The sequence below is a fragment of the Coffea eugenioides genome, chromosome 6 (genome assembly GCF_003713205.1).
Source record: "Coffea eugenioides isolate CCC68of chromosome 6, Ceug_1.0, whole genome shotgun sequence".
Classification (NCBI taxonomy): domain Eukaryota; kingdom Viridiplantae; phylum Streptophyta; class Magnoliopsida; order Gentianales; family Rubiaceae; genus Coffea; species Coffea eugenioides.
Window position 1 is genome coordinate 288,405 of NC_040040.1, and position 13,626 is coordinate 302,030.

General features: G+C 37.2%; 1 pseudogene; it reads right to left on the reverse strand.

Annotated features, from left to right (window-relative positions):
* Positions 1-902: 902 nt before the first annotated feature.
* LOC113776282 lies at positions 903-11,194 on the reverse strand (annotated as a pseudogene).
* Positions 11,195-13,626: the final 2,432 nt, after the last annotated feature.

Here is a 13,626-nt window from a genome sequence, read left to right on the forward strand (position 1 = left end):
TATATGGAGCGCTATTAATATTTCCCTATGTTTATCATGGTTTTAAATATAATGAAGCTTTTGTGTGCAAATGAAATAAGTGAAAATAATAAATTATGTTAAATTTATTGTACGAAACTAGACACTCCATATGAATAGAAATCGTTCTTTATTAAACATAATTTTAATAATAAGGCAAATAATATTAGTGCTCTTACAAAAATTTCAGACACTCCATTACTTAGAATTTTTTTAGGAGTGTCAATATAATTTGCCTTTTAATTATTGCTACCCTGAGTAGATAATTATTTTTCAGCCAAACATTTTTTTTAGAACTATGTATGCTCTATTGGTCTGTTCCTCAACTTATGATAAACATCCCGTATACCAGCCTTAAGAAATATACGTATAGCAGCCCACCTAGAGTGCATAAAAGACATTAGCTCGATGTTTAGAACATGCTCATTTGATAGTCAGCTTGGAAATGGTAGGATTAATAGACTCAGTTATAAACTGAGTAAGAAAGCAATGCATGTCCACTTTGATGAGGAGTTTCTTGATTCTCAGTGTCTTAGTACACTTTTGTAAAGTCTAAATTTGAGCCCTTGCTCATATATTGTAATGTTCCTCTTATTAGAAATAAATACTTCTATCGTTTCCGAAAAAAAATATATGTATTGCATGCTTTCCCGTAACTCCTCAATTCTCATATAGTACGATCACAAACTATCATCGTTTCACACAAAATTATGACTAGAGCAATACAAAAGTTATTGTTGGAAAAAACATGCACAAACATTTTCTTTCTTTTTGGAGAGCAAGATCCTCAAACATAACCAAAAATATCAAGCATAAAGTTGAAAGGACCTGCCAATTATTCTAGACTCACTTGTAATGTAAAATACATTTAACTGGCAAATGATCTAAATATTTAGAATGACAAATGAGTATGAACCCGAGTACAAACCCTTGCCTCTTCCTGGTCTGCAAAAGTATCCCTTCTTTGGGCCACAATGGCTGTCCTCTGAGCATATACATAATCCTTCTAGTGCACAATGTTAAGGATCGAACTAAATGAATAGAAAGGTATCTGAGGTAGGAGAGGGAAAAAAGAGGGAAGGGATTGGGATTGAGATTGAGATCAGAAATAGGGGAGAGGGAATAGAGAGGGAAAGGAAAGATTTGAATTGATTCAGAAAGAGATTGGAAACAACGTATTACATGCCTTCTCTGCAATTGCAGATGAATTACTTATACAAATCTAAGCAAGAAACAGCCTGCTAGTAACTAACTACTTTTCCCGCCAAATAACTACCCTTCATTCTGTTATACCAATTGCTACCACGTGACTCCCCTTCATGCTATCACATTTCTGGTACTGCTGACTCACCTTAGTCATGGCAATTTGGACTGATTCCAGGCCATAACAATACCTCCCCCTAAAAACAATCCTAGTCTCTAGGATTGACTGATTGGGAAAGAAGGAAATTGAGCATGAATGAATGCCCGATCCTCCCAAGTGGCTTCCTCAGTTTCCATGTTCTCCCACTGCACCAACACCTGTTCGACCTCTTGTCCCTTTCTAAGGATTGTCCTCTGGTCAAGAACTGCTGAGGGGGCAACACCAAACTCTCCATCATCATTCAGGGTAGGCAAGGCAGTGCTGAGTTGAGCCCCCTTTGGTGACTTTTTGAGTAAGGAGACATGGAAAACAGGATGTAGGGCTGATCCTGCTGGTAACTTCAATCTATAAGCTATAGTCCCCATCTTTTGCTCTACCTGGTAAGGCCCATAGTACTTAGCCGCCAGTTTAATGTTCCTCCTTACAGCTACAGAAGTTTGTCTGTAAGGCTGAAGTTTCAAATAAGCCCATTCTCCTACTTCGAATTCCCTATCACTCCTCCCTGTATCTGCCAATTGCTTCATCCTGTTCTGAGCTTTTAACAGATTTTCCTTGAGCAAGGAGTTCCAGCCCACTCGTTCTTGTGCCCAGTCCACCACAGCAGCTACTAACGTGCTATCAGGCCTCAGGTTCATCTGAGTAGGCTTGTAGCCATACAAAGCCTGAAAGGGAGACATTTGTAAGCTATTATGATGGTTAGTGTTGTACCACCATTCTGCTGCAGGTAGCCATTTCCTCCATTTACTTGGTTGATACATACACATACTTCTCAGGTAGTTTTCCACACACCTATTCACCCTCTCAGTCTGCCCATCAGATTGAGGGTGATAAGCAGAAGATAGATTTAATTCAGTGCCCAGCATTTTGAAGAGTTCTTGCCAGAACAAGCTAGTGAAAGCCTTGTCTCTATCAGAGACAATATGTGTTGGTAGGCCATGCAACCTAAAAATCTGATCAAAGAATGCCTCTGCCACACTCTTAGCAGTATAATGAGAAGTCATTGGAATAAAATGGGCGTACTTAGTGAACCTGTCCACCACCACGTAGATCACATTACAACCAAAAGATTTAGGCAAACCTTCTATGAAATCCATGGAGATTTGTTGCCAAGCTTGCTCTGGAATGGCCAATGGCTGCAGCAGTCCTGGATAAGCACAATTTTCATTTTTACTTCTCTTGCAGACATCACAATTCTGTACATACTGTTCAACCTCCTTTTTCATTCCAGGCCAGTATAGGTAGCTTTTGATCCTCTGATAAGTACCATGATTTCCAGAGTGTCCCCCAAAACTAGAATCATGAAAACAGGAGACCAACCTTTGTCTTAATCCAGAATCTGCTCCTACCCACACCCTTCCTTTGAATCTTAGAATCCCCTGGTTATAAGAGTAATCTGGTAATGCATCAGCTCCCATAGCCAACTTCAGCAGCACCTCCTTGGCCATCGCATCACTATTATAGCTCTCAGCTACCCTGGTCAACCATTGAGGCTTGATGGTAGTGATAGTATGCACAGACGCATTTGTTGTGTTCTCCAAATCTCCCCTCCTTGACAAGGCATCAGCAACTATATTATCCTTCCCTTTTTTGTATTGAATCTCATAATCCATCCCCATAAGTTTAACCAGCCACTTTTGTTGGAGAGAAGTGTTAATTTTCTGATCCAGTAAGTATTTGAGACTCTCATGATCAGTTTTGATAATGAAGTGGTGCCCCATCAAGTAATGTTTCCATTTGTGAACTGCAGTGATGAGTGATAGGAGCTCCTTCTCATAGGTAGACCTGGCCTGATTAGTTTGTCCCAATACTTGGCTGTAGTAAGCTATTGGCCTACCCTGTTGCATTAGAACAGCACCAATGGCCATCTGACTGGCGTCAGTTTCCAACAGAAATGGCTTTGAGAAGTCAGGTAATGCCAACACTGGTGTTTCACTCATTGCCAACTTCAATTGTTGGAATGCAGTGTCTGCAGCAGTACTCCATGCAAATTGATCCTTTTTTAGCAGTTCAGTAAGAGGCTTAGCAATCTCCCCATACCCCTTAACAAACCTCCTATAGTACCCTGTCAAGCCCAAGAATCCTCTGAGAGCCTTTACACAGGAGGGCGTTGGCCAGGACAGCATAGCCTCCACCTTGGATGGATCAGTTTTCACCCCTGCACTAGTAATTATGTGTCCCAGATACTCCACTTGGTCTTGACCAAAAGAGCACTTAGATATCTTTGCAAACAGGAGTGTTGTCTCAGGGTTTCCAAAACTATGGATAAATGGTGTAGGTGACTCTTGTAGTCTGGACTATAGATTAAAATGTCATCAAAGAACACAAGAACAAATTTTCTGATATATGGTTCAAAGACAGAGTTCATTAGTGCTTGAAAGGTGGCTGGGGCGTTTGTTAGACCAAATGGCATGACAAGGAACTCATATAGACCAGAATGAGTCCTAAAGGCAGTTTTATGGATGTCATCAGATTTCATTTTGATTTGGTGGTAACCTGATCTCAGATCAATTTTAGAAAAGACCTTGGCTCCATGTAGTTCATCCAGTAAATCATCTATAATAGGTATAGGGAATTTATCTTTAATAGTGAGGTTGTTCAATTGCCTATAGTCAATACAGAGCCTCCAACTCCCATCTTTCTTCTTTACTAGAAGAGCAGGTGATGCAAAAGGGCTATGGCTAACTTGTATAAGGCCAGAGTTCAACATATCTTTCACCTGTCTGTCAATCTCATTTTTTTGTACATGGGGGTATCGGTAGGGAGGAATTTTGAAAGGTTGGGCATCTGGTTTGAGGGAAATTTGGTGATCATGGCATCTATTTGGGGGAAGGGTGTTTGGTTCTGCAAAAACATCATCATACTTGGCCAACAACTTAGTAAGAGAATCTGGTTCAGAAATTACCTGTAAGTTGTGAATCTTCACCATACACGATTGCTGCAATGCCTTCCTGATCTTATGTCTGACATATTTGTGAGCAGGGGCACCTTGCTGCATCCTCACGTTTGCATTGTTGGAGTCTCCTTTTAGCACCACTTGCTCCCCTCCTTTTTCAAAAGACAGTTTCAACTTCTTGAAATCAAAAGTAATGGGACTGTAGGACTTCATCCAATCAACTCCAAGGATCAGGTCATAAGGCTCTAGGTCCATGACAAATACATCATGTGTAAATATATGACCCTGCATGTCCCACTGCATTCCTGGAATCCACTGGTCACAATGCAACTCTTTGCCATCAGCAATCTTGACCTTAAAAGGCCTATGCTTCTGCACAGTTTCTGGGTACAACTGAGCCACTGACCTCTTGATAAAACAATTGGTACTCCCTCCATCCAGTAGGATTGTCAGCTGACGATCCTTGTACTGCCCCTGCATTTTGATGACACTAGAAGATAATTCCCCTGTCATTGCATGCAGGGTCAACATCACATCCTGCTCCTGCTGGTTCCCCATGTACTCAATAATTTCCTCTTCTTCTGTTGTTTGATCTGCCTCACATTTTTCCTCATCTTCTATTAACATCATGTGGATCCCCTTGCTTTTACAAGAGTGTCCGGGAGTAAATTTGTCTCCACACCTAAAGCATAAGTTGTGCTCCTTCTTGTATTGGAATTCAGTAGGAGAAATCTTCCTAAAAACTTGCTGTGAATTGGACTTCCTGCTGTAGTCCGTTGGTGGAGTACTAACCTGCCTTGCTCCTGGATCCTGGATCCCCTGCGTTCCTTTGGAGAGACCATAGGAGCCTGAGTGTAATGTACTCCTGAGTGTGGTCCTGCTGAACTTGTGAACAAGCTCCAAATGGTGCTCCTGCCATCTGGCCATCTCAAAGGCAGCCTGCAGAGTGTCTGGCCTATGCATCTTCACAGCAGACTTAATTTCCCCCCTCAGTCCACTTAGGAAACTAGCAATGTAGTAAGATTCAGTTAGTTCTGGCACCTGGATCATTACAATGGACCTCAGCTCTTCAAACTTCTCCTGATAAGCCAAAACAGTGGATGTTTGGCTAAGTTTGCTGAACTCCTCCACCGCATCTGCTTCCCCCACAGTGTTGAACCTTCTACATACTTCCAAACTGAAATCCTTCCAATAAACTACTCCTCGATTTTTTTTGAAATTCTGATACCAGAGGTCTGCTTTGCCTTCTAAGTGTAATTCCACCAAGTCAATCTGCTGTTCTTCAGGAGTGCGAAACAGGTGGAAGAACTTTTCACACTTCCTGATCCATTCCTTGGGACTACGGCCATCAAATCTGGGGAAATCCAGCCTGGGAACCCCCATGGGCCAATGCTGACCCTCTTTGCCAGATGAACTGCCAAATTCACCATGCCGGACATTTTGAACTCCAGCAGCTCGATGATTAGGAGTTCGATCTGCAGAACCAGTAGGACTTCCCAATATACCCTTGTCACCCTGCAAACTCCTCAAAATTGAGCTAATTTGATTACTCACAAAGTTTTTCAGTTCTGTATTATTGGCCTCCATTAATGCTCGCATCTCCCTCTGATTTGTCTCCATTCTTTCTTCCATGACTTGCTTGTCTGCAACCATGGAGTCAAGGACTGCTTGGATTCGGATATCTTGTTTCCTGAGTTGCTCCTCAAAGCTTTTCATTCGAGTACCTTCAGCCATGTTTGTCAGTGAATTGGAGCTCGCAATCCAAGGATCGCAAGCTCTGATACCACTGTTAAGGATCGAACTAAATGAATAGAAAGGTATCTGAGGTAGGAGAGGGAAAAAAGAGGGAAGGGATTGAGATTGAGATCAGAAATAGGGGAGAGGGAATAGAGAGGGAAAGGAAAGATTTGAATTGATTCAGAAAGAGATTGGAAACAACGTATTACATGCCTTCTCTGCAATTGCAGATGAATTACTTATACAAAGCTAAGCAAGAAACAGCCTGCTAGTAACTAACTACTTTTCCCGCCAAATAACTACCCTTCATTCTGTTATACCAATTGCTACCACGTGACTCCCCTTCATGCTATCACATTTCTGGTACTGCTGACTCACCTTAGTCATGGCAATTTGGACTGATTCCAGGCCATAACACACAACCCTCCTTCACTGTGGTAACTCCATCTTTCAGTCCAAGAATTTGGTCTGACCACTCATTGGAGAACAACGCCAAAGGATCATACAGTTGTTTGACCTTCAAAAACTCACCAGCATTCTTGTACTTGTTGATAGGGTATAATTTGTTAGTAATTTTATTATTGATTTCCCCTTCTATTCCGGACAAATATTGTGTTAATTGCTGATATTTACTCATATTTGGTATTTGGAATCAATTTCAGGAGTGAAGCAGAAAATTACCAAAAAGGAGGGACTTGTATGAAAAGTGCAGACTTCTAAGGGCTTCAACCTTTGGGCCCTTGAATTGGTGGGGACCACAAGCTAATGCAAGGCATTTAGTCATTTGGGCTTTTTAAAGAAAGCAACGTAGAGAGACTTGGAATAACAAGTACTTTGGAGGCTTTGTCCACATGTGTGGGGACCACAGGAAAGAGCTTTTAGGCTTCTTTCTTTTGGCTTTTTAATGGAAGACGTACAGAAGCAAAAGGGGAACCCTAGTTTTAGTGTAGTTTTTAGTTTAGTTTTAGTTTCCTTTCTTTCTTTCTTTTCACTGGCCTCTGACACACGCCAGGTGTTTGACAATATTCCCCAACGGGAAAAACACCATTTATCCTTTGCAATCCATTAATTCGTGTGGTGATTTAATTATGCGGCGTGGCTAAGCCTTCCTTCTAGTCAAGGGGACAACTGACGATTTGGTTCGACAATTACTGTGAGATCGAATCTGTTTTAATTATTTTCTTCATTTATTGGTATTTGCATGTTCCTTGATTTTAATTGCTATGGCATTGTGTATGATTGATTAGTGCGCAATAATTAATTATTCATATAGGCTATTTTTGCTAAATAGGGGTAATTGAATTCGTAATTGTTCGTTATCTCTATCTCAGTAGCAACTGGCGTAATTGGGTTTATGTCAGGGGAATATACGATCTAGCTTAAACAAACCCTCGTAGCGTGTTTGTTAGTTAGGATTAGGCTTTTCTAATTATTAATGCAATCTAGAAATTAAATCTTACGGTAATACCTGGGGTTGTTTTTGGGTTAGAGAAATAGCTAACGGTCGTACCTTAGCTATCGATAAATTAAGGAAAGGTTGGTTGTTTATCGCGTGCATGACAACTATAACCAATCTATTAATAAAAGTTGGAATTATCTGCGAATCAATGATCAGTGCATGAACCATTTCTGAAGTGTACCCTTAGCTAGAGCTTCTCTTAATTATTTCTCTGAATTAATTACTTTCTGCATTTAATTTGTTTAATTGGCATTTAATCTCAAAACCCCCTATGCTTTGAACTCTAGAAGAAACGAACTATCCCCAGTCCCTGTGGATTCGATCCTGCTCACCGCTATATACAAAATCTGTATTTTTCTTGAGTAGGTAATTATTATTGCACAGGTTCGGCACCTGTCACTTGTTAATCACGTTAAGGAAAACCAAGTCCCTATTTTTACCCCAGTGAGGCAATCCTCCGTATTTAAACAGTGCCATCTGCTCTATCTCTTCAAGAATATCTTCATAAATTCTTGGGGACATTGGGTCCTTGCTTCTATAGTAAGAGATATCAAACTCTATTGAATCTTCTTCCTTCCCCAAGTAAGCACTTGAACGAGTAACATATCTAGCCAGGAAACGTAAATAAAGGTCAACACCACACAAGCCCTCAGGCTGCAAAGCAACAAGTTTTTTCACGTCTTGAATGAAATCCTTAGCTTTGGACAAGCTAATGCTGATTGCAGTTGAGAAAAAGTAGAGATCGTTAACGCTGGGGTCCCAAGAGCAAGCTGTTAATAATCCATCTTCAGGGCTATCAAGGCAGCTACCTCCTGATTGCAAGCGATTGTTATATCCTACCACAGGGTAGCCCGTAAATAAGGTACCTGTGAGATTTAGAGATTAACTTCTGATCACTAAGATCAATTTCCAAAATCATATTAGCATTTAGCAATCTACACAAACAAAAAGAACATTTTTGAGCTTTGTTTTATTTATATATTTTCTTCAATGTCATCTTCTTTCAGAGTTTCAGATGGAAGGACCGAAAATCTTCAACTTATGCTTACCTTTTACCATGTAATTTGTTAAAAGGTATTAAATCGTGGCTTTATTATTAACATATTAATTTAGGATTTCAATTTAGAGTAATTGCACTGTTGGCACAAATTTAGAAGACACATACAGTGAAGGAAGCAATTTAGAGTAATTGCACTGTTGGCACTGTTTACAGGAGGTTTTGAGAGGCAGGAGGTCTTTCCTCAACTTTGATTAAAAAATTTTTATTTTCGCTCTCCTGCAAAACTATCAGCCAACAAATACTTATAGGCTGCACTTGGATTGAGGGATTTGATGAATGATTTAAAATCTTTTTAAATTCCTTTACTTTTTTTTAAGTTAGAGGTTTCAAATCTAAAACCATCTACTTACAATCCCTCCTACTTTACCTCCCAACCAACTCTCTAGTTGGTTTATTTATATAGGAGGTATTTAGATTTGTAAATTATCAATTATTTTAGTATTTAAAATGTATTTTATTAATTGGTATATTACAAACTCAAATGCCTATTAAACAATTCAAATAACTAAAATGATTTGGATGGATTTCAAATCCTTTGTCAAAATTTTCAATTCAAACGAAGTAATATAGAAGATGACATAAGAAATACCATAGCACTGAGATCTTCTAGTTCGGAAAAACACAAGAGGAAACTATCTAAATTCTAAAAAGCAATGTAGTACTACACTAGATCTAGACAACCGAGCTAAAGAATGAGGAAATTAAACTGCCAAAGAACTATGGCAACATGGGCTATCCTGCTGGGCATTCTATGTCAAAATTTAACCTTGCGACCGAGTAAATACTCAATGACACTTATTAGATATAAATAAATCAATTAATCTTGGTTTCAAATATTCAACATGTATTCTACTCTATTATTCGTAATGGTTATATTTTCTAGTAAGAGACATCCTCTAGATCTCATTTAAGTTCATTAAAATATTATTCAACATGCAACAATAAAAAAGAAAGGATAAAGAAGAATACCATCATTTTTAAATCCAAATCCAAGAGTTTTTGACAAGGACGTTATTAGTGCTCCACTTATACATTTCCCTGCTGCGTCACCTGTGGCTATCCTCTATTAAGGGAAACAAAGAAAGAGAAAAAGAAAAAGAAGAAGAAGAAAAAGCATTAATTCCTTGTTGCTGTTAATCTAACATATTCAAATAAATTTTCAAACTCTTGTCTGCGGAAATCTTGCTCCAAACCAACCTGTGCCTCTTAAAACTGCCAGAGCAAGAGAAGGATAAGAGCGATGTCGTATAGGATCAAAGGCACCATTTCCTGGAATGTTGGAGGGCACTCTATCTTCAATTCGATAAAACACCTTATGTTGACTTGGGCACCAACTGAAGTCTGCAAACTCGTGTTGTTTGCCAAAGATAACCACTTGATCTTCTAGGTCTGAATCACTCTTCTCTTCATAGGTGATAGACCTCTTGAATAATGGTTGCAGTTGAAGAGTCACCTGGCAGTCATATTTTTGTTACAGACATGAAGTTGCCCTTTGACCGCTGGAAAATACTTCCCCATCCACACGAGTCCATATATATATATATATATATATATATATGTTACTCCTGGTCTAGACCTACTAGTTACTTCTGAAATCCATCTTTTACAGTCCTAAGTTAAGGCAAGGGTTGACCAAGGGTTTTGGGTTTGGGTTGTATACATGGTTTGCGGTCACGTCGCAGTTTCGCATCCGTCGCGGCATATCGGTTGAAGATCGAGTAATATGCACATTATAGTATATAAAAAGTTCAAAAAATCTGAAAAAATTACTAAAAATAGAAAATACCATAAAAAGTACAATTATCAAATTAAATTTACTAAATACTTACATTATCATATATAGTTACTAATTATTAAATAAAATAATGTTGTCATTACCATAAGGGGCTATAGCATTAGCAATAAATGATTTTAGAATCAAGTGTGCGTTTTAATCCTATTTTATATGAGATTAAAAATTATATATAAGAATAAAATCATCATACCTTACATAATACAATACAAATCTCAGTACACAAAAAAAGTAGTAGTGTTTAGTTCAACACAATAAAAGAAACAAATACCTATCAAATAATATTATGAAATACAAAGACATAAAGAAGCAAGCATTTTCACCATATTTTCAATAAACATTTTCATCCTACATTGATCCACTGCAGTGCCCAGATCATTGATCTCAATTTTCTAAAATAAAAAAATAATAAATATCACTGAAATATTAAAATTAATGAATTATGTACAAATATCTAAATATCACATCTGATACTAAATTCAAAAAAAAATTAAAATTGATAAGTTATTTTGAAAGAAGATGCGGACCTTTTGGCTGATGCTTGAATTTAAGATTAGGAGTCAAATCTCTTAATTACTTGGGCCAAACTTAGACTTTAAGTACTTCTAATTTTTCCTTCTATTTTTTTCCCTATCTCTGGCTCCGGTACAAAAGCCCAACTTCTCCACTATTTAGTGTTGTTCCTCTCAGATTTAGCCATCCCTTTCTTCATTTTTTTTTTTCAATTTCCCTTTCGCCTTTTTTTCTCCTCCTTCACAGCCAGACGATGAAGAAATTGAAGAACCCCTTCAGCTCCAGATTTAGCCAGCTGTCACCTTCATTCTTTCTTTCGCTTTCCCTTTCCCTCTGTTGTCTCCTTGCCTCTCTACCATCACCCTCTGTTTTTCTCCTCTCCTTCCTTCACAGCCGGACGATGAAGAAATTGAGGAACCCCTTCATCTCGCTTCTCCAAATAATCACTCCAGATACTCCAAATAACCCTTCATCATTTGTTTGTACATTTTATGAACAAATAATCAATCGCAGTGAATTTATTAGCAAGATTTAGTTCCTTGTCTACGAAACGACTTTGGAATGGTATTAAATATATTTTTCACTATCTCCAAGGAACAAATGATATTGGTTTATTTTATTCAAATAAATCTAAGTTTGGTAATGCTGATGCTGGATATTTATCTGACCCACATAAAGCAAGATCTCAAACTGGTTAGTTATTTACATGTGGCGGTACTGCTATTTCTTGGCGATCTACAAATCAATCATTAGCTGCCATTTCATCGAATTATGCTGAAATAATAGCAATTCATGAGGCCAATCGAGAATGTGTTTGGTTAAAATCAATGATCCACTACATTCGGAAGAGTTGTGGGTTATTCTCTGATAAAAAAAATCCTCCAACTATATTATATGAAGATAATGCAGCTTGTATAACTCAATTGAAAGGAGGATATATTACAGGAGATAGGAAGAAATATATTTCACCAAAATTCTTCTTTATTCATGATTTACAAAAGAATGGTGAAATTATGTGCAATAAATCTAAGTAGATAATAATTTGGCAAATTTATTTATCAAGGCATTGTCAACTGCAACATTGAAAAATTGGTGAAGAATATTGGAATACATTGCTAAAAGATCTCAAATGATGTTTTACATCAGGAGGAGAAATTAATACATAATAATAATGTACTTTTTTTCCTTTACTAGGGTTTTTATTCCATTGGATTTTTCCCTCGTAAGGTTTTGATGAAACATATTCTTTGTATAATGGATATCCAAGGAGGAGTGTTATAAAATAATTAAATATGTAATTGTTCATTTATATTCTCGAAAAGATTGATCCATGAATCCTCCACAAGATTCACTGGTACATTGGATGAATCATTTCAATTCATTTTTGGAATTATTCAATTGATGTATTTGAAGTACTAAATTCATGTATAAGTGTTTAATAGGATTCATGTACCTTTAATATTGTATTATCTATACATAGAGATATCCTAACCTCTCTTTGTAACAGGAACAAGAAGAACCTGTGATCAGTTGAAATAATAATGAAATGGTTCTCTATTCTCTCTCTTCTACTTCTTTTTCTAATATTTCAATCGCTATTTTAGTAGTTTATTTTATTAGTTTCACAACATTGGAGACATATTCTAGATTCCACCCTCTTTTTTTGCAATTTAAATTAATGTAAAATGTTTGATAGAAAATCAGCAAACCAGTTGAAAATTTGTCAAATGGGAATAACAAATGTTTTGGGGTTTGAGAAGACATGTTTAGACCTGACAGTTTCAAATTTTCATCAATTCTGTATAATTGTCGACAAATCAAATAATTTGGATACCAAAAAAAAAGAACTTTGCAAATAATGAATTAAGTTTTTCTACACTGTCGGTGTAAATTTTTTTTTCATTTTTAAATATGACTCTCCTTCTTTTTTTTTTTTTTTTTGTTTTCCCGTTCTTCAACAATTCCTTCCACTACGGATGAGGTTACCAAATTGAATTTCATCAAAAAGGTTTCGGTACCTCTGGCCTTGTACCCTCCTTCTCCTTATTCATATTAATTCTTGGGGTTGGATAATTGAAGAATTACAGCGACTAATTAATATGCATCAATAAATTTATTTATTTATATAAATGCAAGATTTTTGGTTAGTGGATTATAATTTATAGCTTTTTTGTTGCCCCCTGGTCAGCCATGCAAGTAAACGTTTTTTTTTTTTTTTGGCGCACGTAAGCGATTAAGTAGTTACCTAATGACAACATAGTAAAAGCAATCTACTTGAGATGCAAAAGAACCTCAAGGGGTAAATTATGATTAAACAACCTCAAGGGGCTAATTCCTAATATAATATAATTGCCTATCCTTTGTGTTCTTCACGTGCTGGGAGGGTTTGTATTTTGGTGGTAGAGAGAATAATATAAGACAACATTTTTCTTAAAAAAAAAAAAAAAAGAATGCCAATTTAGAATATTTATGTGAAATTTGTGTCTTTTCAAAGATTTTGTTACCAAAACAATAAACACAAGAGGGGTTAGTGTAATTGTTGAATTTAGAGGGGCGCTAGGTGAAATCTTCAGAAACCATAGAAGAAGTTTCAAAAAATTACCCCCTTTTTATTCACTCTATCGTTTTGATATTGTTTAAATATTTCCCCTCGAACTTCTATTTTTCCAATAGTCTCCCTCTACTTTAATTGTGTTGTTCGTATTTATCCTCATATCCTCATAACTGGAAATTCAATGCAAAAGGTGACAATTGAAAGACAAAATCAACATTCTAGAGTAGAATCTGGCAT